We start from the raw sequence: 26,131 nt of genomic DNA, 5'->3' as shown, positions 1-26,131 counted from the left end.
TTAGTTTATCTTTTGTTTTATGTGAATTTTCCCTGTGTTAAGAGGGAGGTTTATTCCTGTTTTCTGTAACTTTAAGGTTTTGCCCAGAGGGGGATCCTCTGTGTTTTGAATCTGAATATGCTGTAAAGTATTTTCCATCCTGATTTTACAGAGATGATTTTTACCTTTCTTTTTTTTAATAAAATCCTTCTTTTAAGAACCTGACTGATTTTCCCATTGTTCCAAGATCCAGGGGTTTGGGTATTTGATGATTTTGTAACAAATTGGTTAGGATATTATTCTCAAGCCTCCCCAGGAAAGGGGGTGTGTAGGTCTTGGGGGGATATTTCGGGGGGGACGGGGACAGACACGCCTCCAAATGGTCTCTTTCCCTGTTCTTTGTTTAAAACGCTTGGTGGTGGCAACATACTGTTCAAGGACAAGCCAAAGTTTGTACCTTGGGGAAGTTTTTAACCTAAGCTGGTAAGAATAGGCTTAGGGGGTCTTTCATGCGGGTCTCCATATCTGTACCCTAGAGTTCAAAGTGGGGAAGGAACCCTGACATACGTTAAAAAAAAATTCAGAAATATTTAATAGGGCTAAATTCTGGCTGTGACAGCCAGAGCTGCATAGGGGTGTGGAGGTTAAGGAACAAAGTGGTAATGACTAGAGCCTTCATGCCTGCAAGAGGCAAATATAGGCAACAATACTTCTGGGATGCTGCAGCAAGTGCACTCAAATGCTGCAAGTAATGCACCTTAGAAAGGAACAGCCTGCTCCACTGCTACTTCCCTTGTGATGACCATGAGTGTACAGCGTTCTGGTCATGTTCTCCATTTGCCAGACCAATCTCCCTTTGTGGTGCTGAGTACTGCCTATTGTGCTAGCCACTCCTCCTTGTGATCAGGGATCACAAGCAGTTCCACTGTGGCTGTCTCCTGAGCAAAACTCCGGTTGAGTTTTTCCTGAGTGAGGACCAAGTAAAAACTGAGTAAGGATTTCAGGATTTGGCCCATTACTTATGAAGTCGTTCAGGAAATAACTGATAGAAAATGTCACAGTTAAAATGGACCATATTGCATCATCTTCAATGAGACCTCAATGTTTCAAATTCAAAAGGCATGCACAGATGGAGGAATGATTGATACTGATTCCTGCCACCAAAGTGTTGGTTTTGTGGTGGTGGTTTTTTGCTACCTCACCTGATTTCCAAAATACAAAATTCCAGTGAGTTTCTTGTATGTAAGATCTGAATATAACCTGATTAAAAAATTGAGGACTAGGACCATTGATGATAGATGAATATACTACAGACACACACACAGAGTGGGCTGTGCCATACACTAACGTGCCTTGCAAATGTTCATGATAATGAGTTGCATCATTCATTTTAGTCCACTCATATTAGACCTATCATCAGGCCACTGATTATTAGTAGTATGACTTGCTGATATAAAAAATCAGTAATTAGGAAAACATTATACATGTTGAAGAACTGAAATTCATACCATTCTAAGTTTCCTTCTCTGCTCTTGGGTGTTTGTCTTTTTTTTTAAGTCTTTGTCATTTTAAAAACCAGCATTTAATCCCTGTCAAGTTGAGAGCAACAATAAGGTTCTGCTAACCCTGACAAACTGAACTTATTCATGGGCATTGTATTTCAAAACAAGATTTGGTAAACTGGAAACCCAGCAGAGAAGTCTCTCATGCTTTTTTTAACCGATTCATTTAATTTCTTCCAAGATTTCAAAAGCAATGTAATGACTCTTCACTTGAATTTTATTATTACTGTTAATCATGTCTATTATGATAGTGCCTCATCACCAACCACAAACAGGCTCCCACTGTGCTAGGCACTGTACAAACACAGAGTAGTAGACGGTGCCTGCCAAAAGAGCATGCAATCTAAATAGACAAGAGACACACAGGTGGGGAAAGGGGTAGAACACACAAGCAAAGTGAATAATGTGATGGCAGCAAACAGCACGCTCATTCCAAATTTTTATATATATATAAATGTTTTACACGCACACACACACACACACACAGAGTGGGGTCAGTTAGCAGGGTATCACCTAAATGGAAAGAAAAGTGAAAGGCAGGGGGCTGAGGTGGACAGGGCATGGAAGAAAAGGCTAAGAGGGGCAAGTGTGCAGCGAAGCTGAGTTGAAGAGACTGTGAAGGAGGGAGATGGTTGGTGCAAACAGCCAATCAGCATAGGCCAGAGAAATTTCAATCAACCGTAGAAAGTGCCCTCCTTTGGCTGCTTCTGCCCCTACTGGCCGGAATCTCAGACTGGGCTCTTCTCTGCAATTCTCCCCTGGTCCACATGGCAGGAGGGCACTACCTCAGCTCTACTGCCCCTAGAGTGAGAGAGGGGTCTCCGCTGCACAGTTCTGGGTCCAGGGGAGTGTGGAGGGGAGGGGTGGACCCATCCCAGTGTAGCGATCCCTGCATTGGCTACTTCTGGGTAGGCAGGGAATTAGAGATAGTCCTAAATCACAAAGTTCACATACAAGTTAATATTGTCCAAGGTCTGAGGGAGTTCAGATATCAGGTTTTGGTTCTGTCCCATTTTTATTGGGAATATAAATTAGTTTTCTCTTCCATCTAAGTCATTTGATATAGTTCTCTCTCTTTCTCTCTCCCTTCTCCGTCATTATTTTGGATTATATATCCAGTTGCTGGAGTTGTTTGTGACTAATTCACTGGAAAAGCAGCACTGTTTTATGGACTCTTAGCTGAGGGGGCAGAGATCCTCCACGGTGTGGCAACTACATTTCACATGCACCCCAATCTTCCACGGCTATCTATCTATTTTTGGATTTTATACTGCTGCCCATCACTGTTGTATCTGAGTTCCTGCCATGTAAAAGCAATAGCAATGGCAAAGTACCTAACAGACTTCATGGACTCTCTGGCACTTCTCACTTTTCAGGGTCAAAACTCTGGTTGGGGTTTGTGGTTTTATTTTATTTTATATTCTATTTGCATGTGTCCATATGGAGTTTGTAGGAGTATGAGAATAAAAGGGGGGCTCAAAATGTGATAATCACCTATAGTGAAAAGGATCTCTCAAAGTTGAAGACCTTGCAGTGTTTCCAAAAGAAGGCCAGACTCTAGTTTTACCTGTTGTTCTCCTCTGGAAGATTGTTCCCCAGCCGGATAGCTCAACAGAGAATGCTTTGTTCTTCACTATCACATGTTTCATCCTGGGCTTTGAGATCTGCATTGTCCCACAGGAGCACAGCTGTTGTAGTGTTTTATAGATCTAATCTGACATAGTGGACCACAACTACGACCATGCTTACATGTCACAGCAGGAGTACAGTGGCTCCAATCATTCCTCCCCAGCAGAAATCTGAAAATGGGGACGGATAACTACTGCTCTCCAGTGATGAGCTGCCAAAATCTTAACAACCGGTTCCCTCCTCACCCCACAAGGGGGTTGTTGCCCATCCCAGCCCCCCGGGACTCCTGCCCCATCCAACCCCCCATGTTCCTTGATGCCCCCCCGGACCCCTGCCCCACCCACCCCCCTCCCCTGTCCCCTGACTGCCCCCAGAACTGGGCAGGAGGGTCTCGTGGGCCACCGTAGTGGGTGCCCACCCCACCCCTAAGAGCCAGAGGGACCTGCCGGGGGGTGAGGTGGGGAGTCCCTCTGGTTCCTAGGGCGGGTAGCGTAGCTGCGGGGGAGCAGGGGGAGCGGCTGCTCCCCCCACTGATCACATCAAAAGTGGCGCCGACTCCATGGGCGCTCCAGGGCTGGAGCACCCAAGGGGAAAATTTGGTGGGTGCAGAGCACCCACCGGCAGCTCCCCACCCCGCGCCCGGCCTCAGCTCACCTCCACTCCACCTCCGCCTCCTCCCCTGAACGCGCCGCCCCCGCTCTGCTTCTCCGCGCCTCCCCGCCCTGCCCCAGCTTCCCGCGAATCAGCTGTTCGGCAGGAAGCCTGGGCGGGCTGAGAAGCAAGTGGCGGCTTCACACTCAGGCCCAGGGTGGCGGAGGTGAGCTGGGGCTGGGAGCGGTTCCCCTGCGTGCCCCCCGGGTTCCCTCCTCACGCCCTCCTGCCCCAGCTCACCTCCGCCTCCCTGGGCCTGAGTGCGAAGCCACCGCTTGCTTCTCAGCCTGCCCCGGCTTCCTGCGCGAATAGCTGATTCACGGGAAGCCTGGGGGGGTGGAGAAGCAGAGTGGGGCGGCGCATTTAGGGGAGGAGGCGGAGGTGGTGGCAGAGAGGAGGTGAGGTGAGCTGGGGCCGGGGAGCTGCCGGTGGGTGCTCTGCACCCACCAAATTTTCCCCTTGGGTGCTCCAGCCCTGGAGCACCCATGGAGTTGGAGCCTAAGGCGCCACTTTTGGCTGGTTGTTAAATTTTGAAGACCTTTTAGAACCGGCTGACCCTCGCAGAACAACCGGTTCTAAAAGGGCTTCTAAATTTAACAACCGGTTCCAGCAGACCGGTGCGAACCGGCTCCAGCTCACCACTGCTGCTCTCCAAAGACCCTCCTCACTTGTGGAGGCCTGCCGGGATCCATTCTATATCCTTTTCTCTTCAATAGCTACATGAGACCAGTGGGGGAGATAGGGAAATAAGCTCTTGGATGAGGAGCAGTTGGCTCCACCTGAACCCAGGTAAGACCAAAGTGATGCTGGTCAGAAAGGGAAAACACTTCAAAGAATTAGCCAATATCTTGTCTCCAGCATCCACTGAAGGCATACACCTCCCATTTATCAAAGCAGTGCAAAGTCCTGGGGTCCTGTTTAACTGCTTAGTAAGTCTGGATGACCAGTTAGCATCAGTTTCAAAAATGCCTTCTTTCACTTCCAACTTGCTAGGAAATTTTGTCCCTTCCTCCCAGAAGAGACCTGGCCACAGTATTCCATGCCATATCTCACCTAGGCTAGATTACTGTAATTAATTGTATATGAAGCTGACAGTGAAGACAATGCACAGGCTCCAATTGGTACAGAATGTGGCTGCCCATCTTCTCCATGGTTCAGGCCATCAGATCTGTGCTCAAGTCTCTCCACTGGCTCCCAGTCAACTTTTGACTCCAGTTTGTTCCTAATTTTCAAAGCAATTAATGGATCAAGCTCCATCTGCTTCAAAGACCGAATTTCGATCTATGACTAAATCCCTTCTGCTTCTTCCCAAATTTAGTTATGTTGTGCAATAAGAATACAGAATCATAAGTCATTGTTTTGTGTGCAGCTGGTCTTTCACCCCTCTCTTTCATTATCATAGAATCATAGGACTGGAAGGGACCTCAAGAGGTCATCTAGTCCAGTCCCCTGCACTCATGGCAGGACTAAGTGCAGTAGAACCTCAGAGTTACAAACTGGCCAGTCAACCACATACCTCATTTGGAATCAGAAGTACGCAATCAGGCAGCAGCAGAGACACACACACAAAAAAGGCAAATACAGTACAGTGTTAAACGTAGACTACTAAAAATATAAAGGGAAAGTTTAAAAGATTTGACAAGGTAAGGAAATTGCTTCTGTGCTTGTTTCATTTAAATCAAGATGGTTAAAAGCAGCATTTTTCTTCTTCATATTAAAGTTTAAAAGCTGCATTAAGTCAATGATTAGTTGTAAACTTTTGAAAGAACAACCACAATATTTTGTTCAGAGTTATGTACATTTCAGAGTTATGAGCAACCTCCATTCCAGAGGTGTTCATAACTCTGAGATTCTATTGTATGTTCTAGCTCCATAATCTCCTAACCAATCAATTTTCCCTACTAGTAATATGTTTGCAAGTATTCTTTGTACAATTGAATTGATCTTCTACGGAATTTAGTATTGTAAAAAAGGACAAATTTTGAGGAATAGCTAGTTTTCCAAGACTAGATGGACATTTCCCCATCCTCCAATTTTTGTATTAATTTTTCATAGCTGTGCTTCATGACTTGTCCCCATTAAATTCAGTCAGTTTATTCCAGTCATAAATCTTACTTGTACTCTTCTGTAATTTGAAAAGAATTAGCCACAGGCAATTCTGAAAGAAAAAAAAATCTAGTAATAAAGCACAACACTAGATGTAGAAATACCATTTGTCGTATGATTATACCGATGCTTAAAGATCAACAGATTTCTTTTCCCAGTTTTACTTCCTCTTCTTCTTCACTTTTTAAAAATATTTGCAGTAAATAAAAATAAAGCTATTTTAGTAAACAAGTGTGATGTTTGTCACTGGATAGTTTTGTTATTTCGTTTTTTTAAAATGTCAACAAGCCAAATATAGCTGGCTTATGCTAGGAGTGAATCTGGCCCAGTCTGTCTAGTGTTTGTTAGGTAAATATGCATATTTTTTTCACATGCCCTGAGGTGTGTCAGGTGCATTGGAGTAAAGAAAAGATACAGGGCATTTCTCCTACCACACAATGCACCCACCCAGAAACAGGTCAGAATACATTTCTAGTGCTCAAGAGTGCACTTTACATGGAACTTCATTACCATGCCCGCTGTGGTCAGCTGGTTAGGGGTATCACCAGGTACCCAGCTGGCTAACTTGTACTCTGCATTGTGCGGCACCTGCTAGCCTGTGCTATACTCCACCACATTTCAAAGCAGAAAATAAGTGTCCCCCACCACATCATCCTACTGTGCAGGATATCTTTAGTGTCAGACATGCAGTTGTCCCTGCTCTCCTGACCTCCCAAGAGTAAGAGCAGGAATTTCCCTTGTGAGAGAACTGAAATACCTCTGTCATGGTTCACATGAAGGTATAATTCCATTAACACATCAGGGGGTTAACAGAAAAGGATGCTCTTTTTCAGGTTCAGATATTACTTCTTCACAGCTTAGTCCAATAACAGTGATAGTTATTTTTGTGTTGATGAGGTACAGTTTAAGGTCCTGACCACTCTACATCTTGAAGCATGTTTGGTTTAAGGCCTTCTCCACACTATATTTTGAACCTTGTTTGCAACACCCAAGGTGACAAAATCTTGTCAGCGTGGTGCTGTCATAGTTTCTCAGTCTAGTGTTAATAGGGATTTTTGGAGGGAAAAGTGTGCTAGCCCACACGGTGCTATAGGCTACAAGTTGTAGTCATGCTAGAGATGAATACAAACTGTTATCATAGTGCTAATTCATACCGATGTTTGAAAATAGTTACCACTCACAGTATGCACAAGGCCTTGCCTACTTCAAAAATGTGTGTTTAATACTCTTTGGGTGTAACAGTGGGTGTTTCACATTTGAAGGGAATGAGCTCCAGTTTCCCTTTGAGAAACCTAGCACCAAAGTTTTTATTATGGACTCCTGAGAGCAGATGCTACATGGGTTGGGCAGTCATAAACTGTTTCTTGATTATTGTTACCTCATTGTTTGTTCCTTTGGGATTCTTCTTATTCTTATTTACTGTAAACTGAACTTTGAACCAGGGCCAATTCAGTATTCAAATATTTCTTCCAACTAATTACCCTTTTTTCTCTACCTCTTTTCCTGGTGCTCCTATCACAAACTCAGCACATATTGATCTTTTTTAGACATGGATTTCTTTCACCAGGAAGTCCACATGAGATTGCCAGTCACCTACAGGTTTGATATTTCTCTTGTACATCATTAAAAAAACACCACCACATTACCCCAGATTTCAGGGAACTACACCTATATCCAGCTTCCTAGAATTTTCACAACAAACCTCTTCAGGCTCTTACAATCATTGAAGTCAGTAGGACCCATTCTGTTGGCTTTAGTGGGCATTGGACCAAGTCACCTACACAAAAACCTATGTAGCACTGTACCCAGCTTAGTCCAACAGCATATACCATCTGGCTATCTCTGCTCTGGTAACATGAAATATTTCTACGTCCTGTTCATTTGTACCACACAAACATTCCTATAGATGACAGGCATTTATATTTCTGAATTTAAAAACTGTTAAGGGTCCTTCCTACCATTGTCTCATAGGTATTTTCATTTTCTCACTTGAAATCAATTTTAAAATTATAGCTATTACCCATATATGAATTTTGAAGTTTTCTATTTCCTTTTGCATGATGTGTCCAAGACATACATTTGTACAGCTGAGTCTAGGTTTGTTTGTTATTGAAACTGCAACAAGTTGTGCTAAAACAATTTTAAATTACTGGCTCAAGAAATCTTTAGAAATCGGCCCCTCCTTGTCAAGAATTGATTACAAACTTCTTAAAATCATGTTGGATTCCCTCTCTAAATAATAGTGTGTACGACAGCAGACATCAGAGCTGCTATTGAGTGGGCAACCACAGACATTGTTCTCTGCCTGGACTTACTAGAAGGTCTTAACTGCCTTGCAAATGTAAGATGAACTAGCCAGAATATAATCTATTTATTTATTTATATATAATTTTAAAAATTGAGCTACTTACAGTCTTTGACTCATATATGCAGTATCAGGGGTCACATGGCTTTCTGTTCTATGCCACATCAGAAATCTAGGGCAATATGATGCTGCCATGCAGTACCTCTTATACAGTACATTTTTAGTACAGCACATCAGAGTGAGTGTGGAGCACTATGGTGAGATTCTTAGCTGAGAAAAGACAACATTTGCTCAGTACCTTTGGTTTCAGGTGGCTGGATCCAGAAGGGTCACTTCTAGACCTTGTTGCTCGCCTCTCCTTCCTGCTGTCCCTATCTCAGTGCCTCACCTGTCTGATCTGTTTCCCCCGGTTCTGTCATCTTCCCTGGAGATCCCCAAGTGAATACCTGATGGATAACAACAATAAAAAATCAGTGTTACTGCTTACAGAACGGCTACAAAGTAAAGTAAAAATTATTATTTTTTTTTTTAAAATAAACAAGTTGGTGAAAAATAGAGGAGGCTGGAGAGCGGATGAGAAAGAAAAAGATGATGGAGGGAAAAAAGACAGAAGGGGAGGGTTTTTTTTTTCTACATCTGGTTGCAAGGCCTATAAATCCTGATTACAGCCAGGCAGACCTATGCCTTGTCTACACTAGATAAGTTTATCATTCTATCAAAACTTTGGCTCCCTAGCACACTTGTAAAACACCTCATGTCTACACAGAAAAGAACTCCAAACAGTCTAGATACATGCCAAATACCATTCAGCCTATACTATTTTAGTTCCAGTGTGTATGGAGGCCACTGTTGTAATGGTACCAATGGTTCATGAACTCCTTGCAGTGTGAAATTTGTATATTTTGTACATCTCCAATTATAAGCTGGGCACAGTAATGTAAAATGACAGAAATGAAGCCTGAAATCTGAGTGAATATTATAGAAAGCATTGTTTCATGATAGTGCAATGTCACAATGTACTACAGACACAGAATGTTCTACCATCTCCACAACAAAGAACATGTCAATAATCTTGACCTTCAGCACCACATGCTAGTTAGTATTTCTAGGTGTCTGTTTCTTAATCATAGCCTCATTGCTGATCATAGTTTCCTATGAACATTGCTCTATTAGTAGAGTAACAAGATACAGTATGTGCAGAGTTACTGTAGCTGTTTAAGAGAGTGACAACAAAGCAGATAATTTCTACTCACCCACACAGACCAAACAAAGACTTTAAGTTGTCTTGTGATTCCTGTAGTTTTACTTTTCTTTAAACATGCATTTAGAGTAACTGCTTCCCTAAGAAATTTAATTGAATTGCCATTAGAAAAACAAGCTGAATTTTCCTTTGCCAGTTTGGCAGAAAATGTTTTGTCTTTATAACTCTCAGTTTTTAATGTTCTAAACAGTAGGAAGTTAGGAAAAATAAAGTAATAAAAGAAAATGATTAAAACACTAATCATAAAGCTGACAACTGTGTTTTTATGATTATATTAAGAGTTACAAAGACAGGGTTTAAAAAAGAATTCAGCCTGAAATTGGGGCATAAAAAACATATTGGTTAAAGACAGGAAAGGTCATGATTGTATCTACAGTGCTCTGCTTTCCCAATCTAAAAAATATGCCATCAAGAAGTGATTCAGTGCTGGAGAAAAAAATCCATGTGTCTGATTGGGGAGTATACTCGCCCCATATATGAAATCATCTACATTGCGTGGCTGGGTGAACATCTGCTGTATAAACTCAGAACTGGTTTCTGTTGCCACAAAACAGTTTTTGTCTGAGGAAAGGCAGGGGAAGGATGAGTGCTACACACAGGTAGCTAATATTATAGCATTTAATAACACCTGTGAGCAAGCAATGCTAATATAGTTGAGTATCTATCTGAAATGTGTTGTTAATCCAACATGATTCATAAATGGATGAAGGAGGGTGGGAGAGTAATCAAGCATACTTGTTTACATTATTCCTTCTTTTATTCTCTATCAAGGAAGCTAAATGCCAGCATGCAATCAGCTGACTAACTCCAGAATGCAGACTGTTTGCAAGAGTTGTTTTAACAGACCGTTGAACTGACAGCAGCATGATAAAGACCATCCAATAAATGCAGTATGTACATGTAATATAAATCAAGCCTGTATTTCTCAGTGACTGATGGAGACAAAGAGAGTAGATCATCCAATAAGTACAATACATTACACACGCCAGATCCTCAGCTGGTATAAATCAGTGAAGTTTCACTGAAGTAATATTCATACAGTAGTAGCATAGGTGCTGTGTTTGATGCAGGTTCACGTGTAACATTTTATGACCATTATTTAATAAGCTGATTTGCATATAACCACATACTCTTTAAATAAAAGCTGCATGTAGATTTCATGCTGGTGAAAGGCAGCCATGGTGAATGAAGCCCCCAGTTTATCTACAGGGAAGCAGCAGGGCAAGCTACTCATACACGCTGTCTGCAGGCATCAGCTCTGATCTGGAAAGGAACTATTTTTAGGAGTAACAGTAGTTCAGTCTACATGGGCCATCATGTGTTGGCCTCTCTGCTGAATCTGCCCATTAGTGCAAAGCATGGTGGTGAATTTACAATGTGGAAGCTGGAACTGAGACCCACCAAACTCATGTCATATAGTGGCTACCAAATATCCATGAGGTGGGAACAACTTTTAAACCCTACTGACTTCATATTGGCAACCTACAGGCAAAAGACTCTGAAGCTCATTAGCAATGTCCTAAGGCGTCTAATCCTCCAATAACTGCTAATATTACACCTTTAAGGGTGACATTTGTTTTCTGGAAAGTTAAGTTTGTTCAAACAAGTTCTGACCTTTTGGAGCTGTCACAGGAGCTTTACGCTATCTCGACATACAGACAAAATCTCCCCAAAATTGCACTCCGTCTCCAGCACACTCAGACTCTGCCATTCCGGAAGGACAGCTCCCATTCACTAAAATATAAACTAAATCAAATATTAACACTACAGAGAGGGTGACACTATTTGTGAATGAGTATTAGAAAGTTGGGTATCAGGATTCATAGCTCTGGGAGCAGAGTATTGTCTAGTGGTTAGAGAAACTACCGCCAAAAGAAACAACCCTGTTTGGGTTGTCTGCAAGGACTGAACTCCAGATCTATGAGCACAAGGTTCTACCACTTGAAATACAAAATTACGCACATTGAGAGATAGTAGCAGGCTTATGAACCTCTATATGTGGTCTAACCATTATAGGGACAAAGACCCACACTGTGTTAGCATGGGTTAGACATGCATAATTTTGACCTTTTCCTTCAAAAGGCAGTATGGCAAAAGTAAAGGAGTACTTGTGGCACCTTAGAGGCTAACAAATTTATTTTGAGTTAGTCTCTAAGGTGCCACAAGTACTCCTTTTCTTTTTGCGAATACAGACTTACATGGCTGCTACTCTGAAATATGGCAAAAGTGAATGAGATTTAGAGAAATAAATTCTATTCCCAAATCTGCCCACAGTGCTCTTGTCCAACATCTCTTTATAAAACAGATGAATGACAGTTGCCTCCCCCAAAGGTTGGGGTAGGAGGCCTTGCTTAACAAGGTCATGAAATACACAGAAATATCAGAACAGTGCGTAGAAAACCTGAGTTTAAAAACCATACGTATGCTCTTGGCTTGTAGCTCAGTGCACCTTCCCTAGGCTATAGGGCACTGTGTCGGGAAAGAGTCAGTGCAAACGAAGGGACATTTTACCGCTTGCACAGAAACATGGGACAGGCCTGTGAAATGTGCAAGTGACATGAGAGCTGTGTGACATCTGGCAGGCCCGTATTATGGACTAGAGTGTGACGTGCTACTCCGGAAGTAAGGGTGTCACAGTCTGGCCTAGAAAAAAGGCCGGTCTGGAGAGCATACAAAAGCGGTGGTGAAATCCCAGTACAATTTATTACAGCCACAGACACACCATATTGTAATGTGCAGCATCTTCCATGAAGCTTCTTTTTTTTTTTTAATGGCTCTGAAGGGAGCAGGGGCTTAACAGGCCTGATGTTAGGCACGTCTGCTGCCTTAGTTTCTGCCTCTTAGACACCATAAATTCACATAAGTTTTCATGTGTCAAATAATTCCCCTTCTTTGGGTCTGGGTTCATTATTTCATTCTCTCTTAGTTTTCCCTCATTCTGGATCTTCACTCATTTCAAAGGCCAATATCAAGACTTTTCAGTTCTTGACTATGCAAATAAGTGCACGAAGTGCATTCAACTTTGCACTGGAATTCCCAGCACCAACGTTGCCAGTATCATTCACAGTGATCAAAGAACTTAAAAACAAACTACACTATACACAACCTTAATGACAACTTGCTAATTGGTTATTTCATTATACAACATATTATTCCCAGAAAAAAATATGTTAAATTGAATTAAGATTGAGGGTATGTTGAGAAATTTAGAAAAGATAAATATTACAAGGATGTTGTAATTATCCCCCAAACAAGCATTATAAACCTAGGAAATTCAGAGTTATACTTAAAGAAACCCAAACAGGTTAAGGCAAGGAAATTCACTGTTGGGGCACCCAGACAACCTTAATTCTGGTGGTGATACCATGCAACAATTATGCAATTTTGCTTAATGCATGATAGCATTTGTAGTCTCAGATAAGATTAAACTGATTTTTAAAGACAGATTTTTTCCTTTTTCAACACCATATAAATGTACATATGAAATGTAAATGTGTATGGTTTTTATTGTATTGTAGAGATGATTTGATTATTTTAAAATCATAAGGTAAATATAGAAAGGACACTTGGCTATGTTCTTGAGACAGAAAAATATTTTGAATATGTAATCAATTTTGAACCAAACCCTGGATCTCAATACCATGAGACTGTTAGTGAAGTTCAGTCCTGGATTCAGATTTGGTTTAAAACTTTGCTTCTTCGGTCCACTTTGACTTAAAAAACCCAGCCGAAATATAATTGGATCACCTGTTTGTACACTGTATATGTAATCCTGGAATCACAGATATTATGGCTATAAAATGACACGTCTTCAGAACATAATTACATGATATAAATGCCTAAGGTGTAAATAATACATCCTTTAAAACAGTTATGAATGTATAATTAACGAATGAAATTATTCAAGTATGTTGCCTACATACCAGTAATAGTCATTACAGAATAGCCTACATACAAGTTTAACCTGTTTGCAGCTCTTTTTATTTTCATTATTTGTCATCCTAATATTTGTATCTGTTCTAGGAAAACAAACATCCCCCACCCCACCAAAAACATAATACAAAATAAAGAGCGAAATAATTGACACTAAAGACAAAATACAGGCTTTGTTTTGTAAGCCAAGTGAGGTTATGAGGGAAGAGAGTGTAGCAGGTCCAGCTGTAGGGAAGGTCCTTGAGCAATCTTGACCGTACAAACCAGGTTGGCTTGGCGGAAGCTGTGGGGGGGAACACATTCTGTAACACACCTTGTAACACAGCTATTTTAAAAGGGAGCTACATGCTCTCGCTCCCCCTTTTAGTCCTTCTGTAAAAGGCAGTATGCGCAGAAGGGGACTAAGAGTCTGACTTCATCCCAAGGAACATTAGCATTCCCCATAGCCTAGCACTTGAGGGAGTACTAGGTTGGAATCTTGCACAGTTGCTGTGTGTGCTGCCCTCTTTCAAAATTAAGGCTGGTATTTCTTTCTTCATTAACACCCAAGTCTCAGCAATGTGAGTTCAGCCCTAAGACTGAATTTCCTATGTTTACATCAGTTTAAGTAATCTCTTGGCATAATTTAAACACATTGTAATAGTACAAAAATGGGTGTGAGATCACTGACATCAGTGGATTTGAATTTACTTACACCAGGGCCGAATTTGTTCCAGTATTTTTGCATTTAAGGGCAATGTGTAATATCAGAGCAATGCACACTTTCTGGCACTGTATCACTGTTATTGGCACAGATGCAATTGTTTGATATTGAGTATTTCTGAGTGATTTTTTCTTGCCAGCTTTCTATCTGTAACTTTGGACTCCAGGTGATATTTAGTGAATGCATCTGCCCAGCAGCTTTTAAGCTTCATTCTAAATGTAGGTCAGTGGTTAAAGTTTATCAAAATAAGAATTGTTAGTGTCTACTGTAACAGGTATCAACGTCAACTGGTGATATGGTTTTGTGTTATCTTAAAATGACAGTTTGTGCCATAATAAACTGTATGTTTTGTGTGTTTACACACACACAAAGAGAAAGAGACAGAGAGAGAAAACCTGGTGGTTAGGGCACTCATCGGGGGCGGGGGGGGGAACACCCCTGTTTCAGTCCCTACGCCAATGAATATTTAAATATTTATACAAAGTTGAACAACTTCAATAGGAGAGATTGAGAGAGCCAAACCCCAGAATAACCTATTGTCCAGTGTTTAGGGCGTTCAAGTACAATGTGTGAAATCTAAATTCAAATCCCTGCTCTGAATCAGACACACTGGCGACTTGAATCCCAGTCTCCCACATCATAGAATCATGGAATATCAGGGTTGGAAGGGACCTCAGGAGGTCATCTAGTCCAATCCCCTGCTCAAAGCAGGACCAATCCCCAACTAAATCATCCCAGGTGAATGCCCTAACCATTGGGTTAAAAGATATAAGGGAGGCAGTGGCACTCCTCCTCCTGCTATTTTGTGAATGGTGTTTCCATATTTCCTTGCTTGTAATAAAATGACTGAAAACAAAGTGAACTAATTTTTTCAAGGGTGGGGGAGGAGGAGGCCATTGTTGTTTCGTTGTTTTTTCTCCCCCATCAAACAAGCAAACATTCATTTGGGGTCAATCCAAAACTTTTATTTTATTTTATTTTTCAGTTTGGCCACTGAACTGAAAAATTAATTATTTGCACAGCTCTGCTTGCCAGTTGCAAATTATGCTCTACGAAAACATTAAACAAACATGAACTGGAGTGTGGATTTAAAACCAAAACAGCTAATCTCCTCCCCTTATATGTGGAAATACCAAGATCCTTTGCTTATCTCCCATCCACAACCAGGTCTCTCAACCTCCTTTCCTCCTGCACACTTGTGCCCGCAAGGGCTGGGGGAGAGATACCAGCGAAAGGAGGACACTCAGGCCTAAGAACAGTAAACTGTGCTTTATTGAAGGAAGGAAGAACTTACGCTCCTATCTGCACGGGGAGCCCCCAGGACGCGCAGAGCGGCTGCAGGGGACTCTGGCCGTTCAGGACAGCTGACCAGGCAGGACTCCACCGGGGGGGGGGGGGGGCGTCTGTGGCGCTATATTCTCCGCGCTTATCTCGGGGTTGCATGGGGTCAACAGCTGGCTACATTCTTATATGTATAATTTATGCTTATTACATAAACTGACTCAATTACAGGCAAAAATATGCTGAGCTACGCTACAATATCTTTTGGCAGGGTCTGTCGGACAAAGTTCATTGAAACTGCCTGCATCCTCCGCTTACATCCAGTCAAGTAGCTCCTCGCCAATCTTCCGCAACCTTGCCCCTACACTCCACCCCTTGGCAGACTGAGGTGTATTAGTTACTGCCACCAGCGCACTTTGAGCTTGCGCACTGGTTTGGGGGTTGCCAGTTGGGGCAGGAGGGCGGAGGAGCAATTCACACAGCATTGAAGAATGACAAACACACATACAAAGCCCAGTAGTCCAATTAATAACAAGAGCCCAATGCGTCTCCCCCAGGCGCCGAGATCCAGAAGCCGGGAGGTTAGCCACCGCCAAGGGTCATCCCATACAGAAGACTCAGAGCCCACATCATGTAACACCTTCAAGCGGTCCATCATATTATGAACATCAGTCTTGATGCACTTATCCTGATTTGAGTAAAAACAACAACTTTCATTAATCAAGGCACAAATGCCACCTTGAGCAGCTAATAAGTAGTCCAACGCCATACGATTCTGTAATACAACCTGCGACAAAGAAGCTACTTCTAATTGCAGGGCTTGGATTGCATCTATGGTATTATTCTCTACAATCTTCAATATGGCTGAAATATTTACAATAGCCCGCTCCAGTTCGGCCATCCCTACCCAGGGGAGGAAAGCGCAGACAAACTGATGGAAGCCTGTGGGTCTCTGCACAATGGGATTTGGGCTCCTTCGGGGACATGCCACCAATATGTAATTATGCACTGCATGAGCATGCATGGTTTGCATTCCATACGTATAGGAGAGGAGCCGTCCCAATGTGCCCCGTCCACACCATTGGTTGGGTAGGGTTTTATATGCCCAATGGCCCAATAGCCAGTACAGCCCTGGTACTCCTGCTGTGGGGAGCCATGTGTTATCTGAGGCATTGCAACACCAACTATCAGAGCTTTGGTTACACTGAAACCAGTAGTGTGCACGCGGGGTTTGCCCGCGCCTAATTGTGCTGAGGGGCGTTCTCCATACGGGGGCACTGGCATTGTAGGAATATAGAAAACCACGGGTATGTAGTCCCCACTCGCCCCAACGCCACCACCGATGGCAGAGGGTGGTGCCATTGGTATAAGGCAAATTGGTTTTAGAGGAACCGGAGCAATTGTCACTTGAGACTCACGCCTCTCCGGCCATCCACTTACTGTGCATTTCCGGTGGGCCAGCAGTAACATTAAACCGCCCGGTGTCTGGCAGGTATTCTGCTATCACTGCGCACGAGGAAAGGGGAAGTTTTCCAATGGGACGAGCGGTGTCCGTCGCTGAAGGCCGCTGAACACACCAATATGCGTCCCCCAGTATCACTACCGGTGTCCCTTGGCGCCGGTAAGGGGGTGTTTCATTAAACTTAGTGAGAAAGGTGGTGTCGTTAAGGGCCCAGGATTCATTCCATGGCACTGCAGCCCATGGAATGCCGGTGCTTGCCAACTGGGGGGCATGTGCGCAGTACCAACAGTCAGACTTGTTACCTGCTAGTGCCACCGATTGCATCCACGGGACGGCCGAGTTCTCGCGCCATGTGGCTTGGGCACCTATTGGAGCTAAAGTTAGTTCGAGGCTCATGCCATAGAGAACACACCGTAGGGCCATCGCAGGTGTCGGCCTTCAGGTGGCACAACCAGGACGTTCCACGGACCCGCCCAAACTGCAGTGCAGCAGTTATGGTTGCCTGGAAGAAAGACGCTTAGAGGGCACATAAATTAGGGCATCTTCCCCTTTTAGCAGTATGAGGTGAGTGTCCCTGGGACCACCAGCTAAGATTTCCCCTTCAAGTGGGTTATGTTTGGTGGGGTCATGCACCTAAACTGCACGTCCAGGCGAGCTGAACCCTCCTGCTCAAGTGGTGCGTGCAAGCGCATCCACCTCCTGGACGTCAAGCAACGCAATGAGCTTGCAAATCAACTGCGCAATACATTCACCTTGGGGGAGGGTTACTGCCTGCGGGCCATTGTGAACCAACAGCACCTTAACCTCCCTGGTATTGTTAGCATCAATTACTCCTGCCACAACATCTATGCCCTTAAGGGCCAGACTGCTGCGTGGGGCAATGTGCCCATAATAGCTTTGTGGGAGCCCTATGGCTAAGCCAGTACTTCCAAGGTTCCGGCTATTGGGCTGTAGAGTGAGGCCCTCTTGAGGGACCCGCAGATCAAGACCAGCACTTCCCGGGGTGGCCCGAATGGGGAGGTGGGCTTGCGGGTGCAGGCATTGCACTCGCAACACACGGGGCCGCTTGATGACCTCCCACTTGAATCTAGCATACGGGGTGGAGCCGTATAGAGGGCGGTCACTGAGCGCAGCCGTGGCCGGGCGGAGATTACGGCTCCACCCACCCAGGGACTCAGTGGGAGATGCTTAAAGAACAGTTACGTAAACTAAGCCCTTCATGCGTTCGATGTGCCCGGCGCCCTGCGGATGGTATGCGATGTGGAACACCCCCGCAATCCCCCGTCCCCTAGCCCATTCTCTTACTTCCATTCCCATAAAATGGGTTCCCTGGTCACTTTGCACCTCGAGGGGGGATCCGTAGTAGCAGATGAGTTCTTCCAACCCCTTTATAGTCTGCTCCTTTGTGGTGCTTGCACATGGGTATACAAAGAGCAGACCTGAATATGTGTCTACTGCAGTTAGCGCGTATTTATGTCGCTGACTTTCGGGCAGCGGGCCGATGTAGTCCACCTGTCATACTTCCCCAGGTTTCTGACCTTGCTTCAGGTACCCCTTCTCTGCTTTTAAGCGCTGGGGGGAGAGCCTGGTACACTGTAGGCAGTGCTGACGGGCATCCCGCGGCACACCGATCGTGGTCTGCAAGCCACGATCAATGGCCCGTTGCATTACTTTTTCCCCTCCCAGCTGACCACTCTTTCGATGTATCCACTCTGCCAGGCCGGGGGCAGCTACTACATATACTGTGACTATGTCATCTATCTCTCTGTTGAACCGGGCCTCCTCTGATTTCCCTGTCAGGTGGGTGTCTACATGACGAACAGCAATGGGCCTCTGGCTACAGGCATCCCAAATGGAAGGCCACATGTTGTAACCCCAAAGGGGCTTGTCATGCACCTTCCAGCCAGTCGCATGCCAGACGGCCATCCACTGTGTCATGTCTTTGTAGACTGCCCAGCTATCTGTATACAGATAAAGGGGCCCTGGGTTCTCTGTGATGGTCACGAACGCTGCCTGTTGCTCAGCCCACTGGCTAGACAGGCCAGGGCTGGTTTTGAACAGTATTTCCTCAAGGCAGGGATTATATGCGGCCGCTCGCCACCATCGTTCTGCCCCCCGTACGAGGATGATCCATCAGTAAACCACGCAACCTCTCGTTGTTGTTCGGTTAAGGAGGCTTAGGGAGGGGCCTCCGTACAGGGGGGGTTGAGGCACTCCGACCGTGTGGGCATAAGTGTGCTGGCCCCCAGAGAGCAGTTCCTCAAAGGTGACAGCACCCGAAAGCCATGCGTGCACATTGGTAATGCTTGCCTGGGTTATTTGCATATGCAGCTGCAGGTAGTGTTTCCACTTCCATAGGGTCTGAGTCTGGGCTTTCGTCCCGGACCCAACCCATAATTGGAAGTGGGGTACGCACCTTTACAGGCTCCGCGACGGTTATGGACTCAGTTTGCTGCAGGGCCCACACTACTGCAAGCAGCTGCTGTTCAAGGGGTGTATAACACTCAGCTGAGCCTCATAGGGATCGCGACCAAAACCCTATGGGCTCCTTTCAAGACAAAGCTTGCTGCCACAGCCCCCACAAGGCCACGTTGTCAACCACCGTTACCTCGAGTTCGAAGGGGGTGCCTCGTCTGCCTGGCCTCAGCACTGCTTGTTGGCTGAGCGCCTCTTTAGCCTGCTGGAATGCAGCATGCTGCTTGGCCCCCAACTAAACGTGGCTTTCTTCCTGACTACTGCTTGTATGGGCTGCAAGATGTACCCTAGATGGGGAATAAATGTGCGCCAATACCCAAGGAGGCCCAGGAAAGTTTGGGCTTGGCTTACACTAGTGAGCTCTGGGAAGTGGCTAATTGTTTCGATGGTTTTTTGTGGGATCTTACGTTGAGGCCCCAACCAAAGTATTCCCAAGATCACCACCTCCTGGCTGGACCCCCGGATTTTACTAGGGTTGACAGCCCATCCCCTGGCTGCCAGAGCCTGCAACACATTGTTCTTGGCCTCAGAGAGTGCCGCCTCATGGGGCCTGCTCAGCAGGCCTGCTCAGCAGGCCATCATCAATATAGTGCTCTAGTACCACTCCCTCTGGAAGAGTCACCTGCTCCAGGTCTCGACTAACCAACTGGTGGCAGATGGTAGGGCTATGCTTGTAGCCCTGAGGCAGCACAGTGAACGTGTACTGCCGATCCTCCCATGTAAAGGCAAATTGATCCTGGCTCTGTGGGGCAATGGCAATGGAGAAGAAGGCATTTGCCAAGTCCACCACGACATGCCATTGCCCTACCCGGGTCGCAAGGCGCTCCATGATGGAGACCATGTCGGGAACTGCCGCTGTCAGAATTGGGGTGACGCTATTCAGGTTGCAGTAGTATACTGTCATGCGCCAGGTTCTGTCCTTTTTACGGACTGGCCAAATTGGGCTGTTAAGTGTGTTCATGGCAGGTCGAATGATGTCTGCCTGGAGCAGACCTTTAACGGGAGTGGCTATTTCCTCATGCCCACCAGGTATCCGATACTGTTTGGTGCTGATCACTGTGGTGGGGGTTGGAAGCACCATGGGGTCCCACCATGGATGCCCCAGCAGCATGGTTACAACCGCTCGGACATACAGCGGGCGCCCAAAGGAAAGGATCCCCATTGGGTATCTATGGTCTGCCCTCGGAGGAGGTCTATACCCAATATATATTCATGAATGGGGGCGATTAAAACGGTGACTCGTATGGGGGGGGGCCTTCCCGATGGCCAGCCGTAACTGCATCGGCGCGGCCCGAACGTCCGCCCCTCCGAGGCCGCTCACTGTTACTGACCAGCCCCGACGGGGCGGGGTGCCATGCAATATAGTCACCTCTGCTCCTGTGTACACAAGGGCCATTACTTGTTGTCTCCCCCCACTAGGCCAGTAGATCTCTACTGGGACATAAGGGCGGTGGTCCCCCCACTACATAGCACCTTATCTCCAGGGCGGGGGGCGAGGGGGACCCACCACCCCGTCAATACTGGGTGGGCAGCTTCCATTCAACATAGTCTGCCAGCGGGGCAGAGGGTTGGGGCCGCTGGGTGGTGCCATCTACCTTGTTTTGGGGTCCCCCTGTCGTCGGGGCCCCTACTCTCTCCTTGGTACGCTGTTCCAGCTTCAGCTGTAACCAGCATTTTAACAGCTCAGCATTGGTTCTCCCATTCACTTTCCCCAGGGGTATCCATGCTTTCAGTAGGTCTTTAAACATAGTATGGCGGCTAACCCTCTCCTTTTGCTTCACATTCATCTGCCGCAGCTTTGTGGTTTTTGTCATACTGTCAATTTCCATTAATTGCATCATGAGCTGCGCCGCATCCCCCACCGACCCTACGGCCCCGCCAACCATCGGCAGGATCATCGCCTTGAGGTGGGGAGGCGTTCCGCAGAAGCTGGGTGCGGATGGTACGGGTTAGCTCCACGACGTCAGGCCCTTCGAAATGCTCAGCAAAGATGCCGGTGAGCATGCCCAGCTGCCGGAGCTGGCTAACCCCCTCTGGGATAGAGGGCCACTGTTCCAACCCATCATCCATGTCTGCAGGCGAGCTCCAGATGGTTTTTGACAGCCATGGTCAACCATGCCATGACGGAGGGATACGGATAATTCGCCTCGGAGTTGGTCCCTATCTTGAGATTCCTACGAAGGAGGGGGTCTGTGGCGAGCGAGCCCATCCTGCCTAGCTCAGTGGGGGTAAGGGTAATCGCATCCGCTCCATCATCCCACAACTGTAGCAGCCAGGCCAGCAGCAACTCCTTGGGACGCTGCTTGAAACGCTGCACGAAATCCTGTATCTCGGAGGATTTATATTCCCAAATAAAATCCCTTCCTACCATTTGATCGTTCTCCCCGTGCGGTCCCTCGTATCGTGTCTCGACAATGGGCCGCAGTTGTGGGTACAGTCCCGCCTTCTCACCTTCCCCCTCCAGGGGGACTCGTCCTCGCTCATCTCCCAAATGTCCCCATCCCAGGTCTCTGGATCCCAGTCGATTTTGTGTACCAGTGCGTGTACGGCAAGGGGACACACGTCTTGCCGTCCTCCCTTTTGCTGCCGGCGGTTCGCAATGTGAGGCGCCATAACCACGCAGCGCTGCTCTAACCGATCGGCCTGTTCAGCCGTACTAGTAATGACTTCTTGGGTTAGTGAACGGGCCTTGTTTGCTTGCTGCAAATCAGCCTCTAATCTTCCTATCCTCTGGTACTGAACCAGCAGTGCCTCGTCCACCGCGTGGAGCGCGGTCAGGAAGACCCATCCCAGGTCCCCCGCTGCTTTTTGCTCCGTGGGTCCTACTTTGTCCAGCCGGACCTTGGATATCAGTTCCTCCAGCCTAACTGGGATAACCCCCGGCTCCTGCTCTAGCTCTGGCCATGCGGCAGGGGCAACCAACCCCACCAGCTTGCGAGCCACCAGTGTCCACTGCCCTGTGGAGGGCCACCCGGGGATGCGGCTCTCTCCCTCCCCCTTATCCTTCCTTCCCCAAAGAGGCATCCCTCCGCTGGTATCCTGTTCGTGATGCCAATTGTGCCTGCCAGGGCTGGGGGGGGCGGTGGGGGAGATATCAGCGAAAGGAGGACACCCAGGCCTAAGAATAGTAAACTGTGCTTTATTGAAGGAAGGAAGAACTTACGCTCCAATCTGTGCGGGGAGCCCCTAGGACGTGCGGAGGTGCTGCCGGGGACTCTGGCCATTTGGGACAGCTGACCAGGCAGGTCTCCACCAGGGGGAGTCCTCTGCGGTGCTATATTCTCAGCATTTATCTCGGGGTTACATGGGGTCAATAGCTGGCTACATTCTTATATGTATAATTTATGCTTATTACATAAACTGACTTGTTTACAGGCAAAAATATGCTGAGCTTTTGGCAGGGTCTGTCGGACAAAGTTAATTGAAACTGCCTGCATCCTCCGCTTACATCTAGTCACATACTCAGTCCACCACTTAGCTCCTCGCCAATCTTCCGCAACCTTGCCCCTACAACACTCATGTTCTAAATCTAGCATTAATGTGCAGGACTTTCTACAGTATGCAACAAATAACAAGGCCTTCTCAAGCTTGCCAGCACACAGTACGAGGGTTGGTGCTACACCACAATTACAATAGTGCAGCATGTGCCCCTCTCTATAGCTGGCCAACATCTGGCATGGTGGATGGGAGTAGGGGAGGGAGGCAGGATCTTGTTCCATCTCCTCGGGCTAGGGACATTACTTCCCCCAGTCCTTGTGCTCGGCTCTGGCAGAGGACCACAGATGGGAAAACTCCTTGCACCTTATATCCCCCATGAGCACCTTTGCAGGCCCAGGGCACAATCTCATCCACAATGTTTATAAAGCTCTTTGAAGAAATAGAGAGCTTCATAAGTGCTAAGTTTTATTATGATTTGTTGCTGTAAATGGCACCTACATTAGCAAAGAGGCCAGGGAGGCTGAACAACCCTTTAACCTTTTGAGGTGGTCATTCAAATTTAGAGCTAAAAAACACAGGCAAGGTGGGGTAGGGAAACTTGCATTGCTGCTGACCACACTGTACCCTATCTAAGGAGAAAGAGCAGACTCGGCTCTGCAGGGCTGTCAATCCACACCTTTCCCCAGCCAACATTAAATTCACTTAAGATAAAATCCACGATGACTAATTTTGTAATTACAAAGTGATGCGGTAAATGCTACACCTGGGTGAGGCTATTTTTTGAATGATGCATTTCTCTTCAGCCTGCCCTACTTCTTAAAGTTTGTTGATATGCTATAATAAAAAAGGTGTAAATATTTTATAATAAAGAACAACTAAATAAATAAATGTTTCATAATTTTTTAAAATTGTCAGTACTCACTCACAGCCTGATCTTGTGATCTCAGTACTTCAATGGTTTGGGGCTTTCAGACAGGCCCAGGAATGTTGGTGTTTTTCCCCCCTTTCACCTACATGTTTGTCCTGTATTTTCTGAGTCCAGAATGTTCTTTGTGTGTGAGATTGTAATCTTGGATGAATTGCTGTGTACCTGGACAAGTCTGTGAAGATACATGGTAATGCGTGCTGCATGCCTGAGATTAGAATTTGGCTCAATACCAGAAATGAAGAAACCAAACCCTACTCCAGCAGTTAAGAAACTTGGTCACATTTATTGTGAACGACTGTATAAGAATAAAGAGAAAAACACTCTTCATTGATCCTTATTGATATGGAAAATCATACTAAGATACTTATTTATGTTTCTCAATGTTTAAAAGTATACATAACTTTAAAATGACAAGGTGGATGAGGTAATATCTTTGGTCCAATAAAAGATATTACCTCGCCCACCTTGTCTCTGTAATATCCTGGGGCTGTCACAGCTACAACTACACCGCACACTTTAAAATGACAGTCACACAAGACAATGCACTGAAGATTTATAAGGACTACTGCAAACTCATGTTTTCAGCTGCTAAATGAACTTATGCTTCTATCACATTTACCACATCAGGTTCATCTATAACACTAAAATTTTCTGGGACATTGCTCCTACTGTACTTATTATTATTGTTCAGAAAAATTATACACATCAAGTAAAGACTGACCATCATTATAAGTAAAGGGGACTAATTTTTATAACCCTTTTTGTTAAGACACTAAGGCCCAAAGTCCTGATCCAACTCCCTTTGAAGTGACTGGGACAGGGAATCTTCCTGTTGACTTTCGTGTGAGGCGGAGGAGGCCTCCAATTTCTAAAAGTGGTCTTTAAATTTGGGTGCTCAACTTTAGGGAGATTTTCAAAGGCACATAGGGCAGTTAGCTCCCAAACTCCTATTAAAAGTCAAAGGAACTTGGGCACCTGACTGTCATTTATGTCTTTGAAACCCTATTCCCTGAAATAGGGTCAAGAGTGTCTAACCTAGGTGCCTAAATGTAGGCTTTTAAATCCATAGTTAGGTGCTTCTATAAGTGGCCTGATTTTTCAAACGTGCTGAGCACCCAGCAGCTCCCATTGACTTCAGTTAGCGCTGCTGGCTGCTCAGCAGTTTGGAAACCAGGCCATGCACTGAGATGTCTAAATATGGGCTTGGGCTTTAGGCACCCAATCCTGCAGGTCTTTGCCATAGTGTGTCTAAAAGTGAGAAAACCCCAAATGTAAGTAACCAGAATTAAAGGCCTCTTCTGAAAATTTAAGTCTACCCCTTTCAATCTCTGTATGATTTGTATCCTTTTTATTGGCTAGATTCAGCTATTATTTATTAATATTTTTTTAATGTAAAATAAAGACAACCCACACTTCATCCTCCATTATTGTCAGGCTTATGGCATCTATCCAAATGACTGTAGAAGAGCACAAATTAATTAAAAGATACAGTCCAATGGAGGTGCTATGGTGGGTAATAGAACTGCTTCCATTTATACAACAGTAAAGAGAACAATAATAAATAAAGAGATTAACAGGCAGTGGTGATTGCTGAAGCATACTTATTCTCTGCATTTTCTGTAAGACTTTTCCCTCAATAGAAAGCAATGTTTGGTGTGACTAGGAGTAATAGACTTCAAAAAGTTCTGATAAGCACCAAAAGATTTAACCAAACTGTGTGAAGTTTTTGTTTCCTGTGTCTTTGTAATGCTTAGTAAGCATCCAGGAATCAGGTTGGTCAGCAGAGAAAGCATAGCACCTTTATAAATGCACTAGTGCTTGGTTCAGTCTGCGTCTGCTCAGGTTTCTGTGAGCACTTAATTTACATTAGACCGCCTTAGAGATTTAACACAAACATTTGCACTGTTGTTTCTTCACTGGGAACTTGATATTTATCCTTACACTACCAGTTTTCTCTACAGGTTCCACTCACTCCACTTTCAACCTCTGCTGACCAAAAAAGTGTGAGAATGGATTTGTGAATCAACGCAGGTTGTTTGCATGCAGTGAAGAGCACTCTTGCTAGCTTCTGGACACAATCTACGTTTTTATCTCAATCCCCAAAGACCAGACATTAAATGAATTACTAATACTGATTTACAGCAAATTTCTTTGAAGGCTTGTACATTGATTATTCTGCTGTCAGGATCTCTTCATGATAGGAAAATAGCTTTATATATTATTAAATTATGTAACACATACAGAGAGCATGGCAAATAATGAGGAAAATAAGCTAATTTTTATTTGTATAACTGATAGAGTCACATAACTACATGCTTACCCATAACCTGTTCACATGCTGGTACCTGTCCTTATAATTTTAATGTAATTATGTAGAATCAGCACCATGACTCACACAGAAAACTTCAAAGACAAAAA

At 45.1% G+C, this 26,131-nt stretch overlaps 1 long non-coding RNA gene across 1 annotated transcript in view; it reads left to right on the top strand.

Annotated features, from left to right (window-relative positions):
- LOC119566540 overlaps positions 1–11,608 on the top strand; it is a 52,279-nt gene extending 40,671 nt beyond the window's left edge. Inside the window, exon 3 of the long non-coding RNA XR_006291237.1 lies at positions 10,265–11,608. This is a non-coding gene — a long non-coding RNA (uncharacterized LOC119566540). The remainder of the gene's footprint in view (positions 1–10,264) is intronic.
- The last annotated feature ends 14,523 nt before the right edge of the window (positions 11,609–26,131 follow it).

Source organism: Chelonia mydas, chromosome 5 (assembly GCF_015237465.2).
Source record: "Chelonia mydas isolate rCheMyd1 chromosome 5, rCheMyd1.pri.v2, whole genome shotgun sequence".
Lineage (NCBI taxonomy): Eukaryota > Metazoa > Chordata > Testudines > Cheloniidae > Chelonia > Chelonia mydas.
The sequence above is the reverse complement of the archived record's forward strand: the minus strand, read 5'-3'. Positions and strand labels throughout refer to the sequence as shown.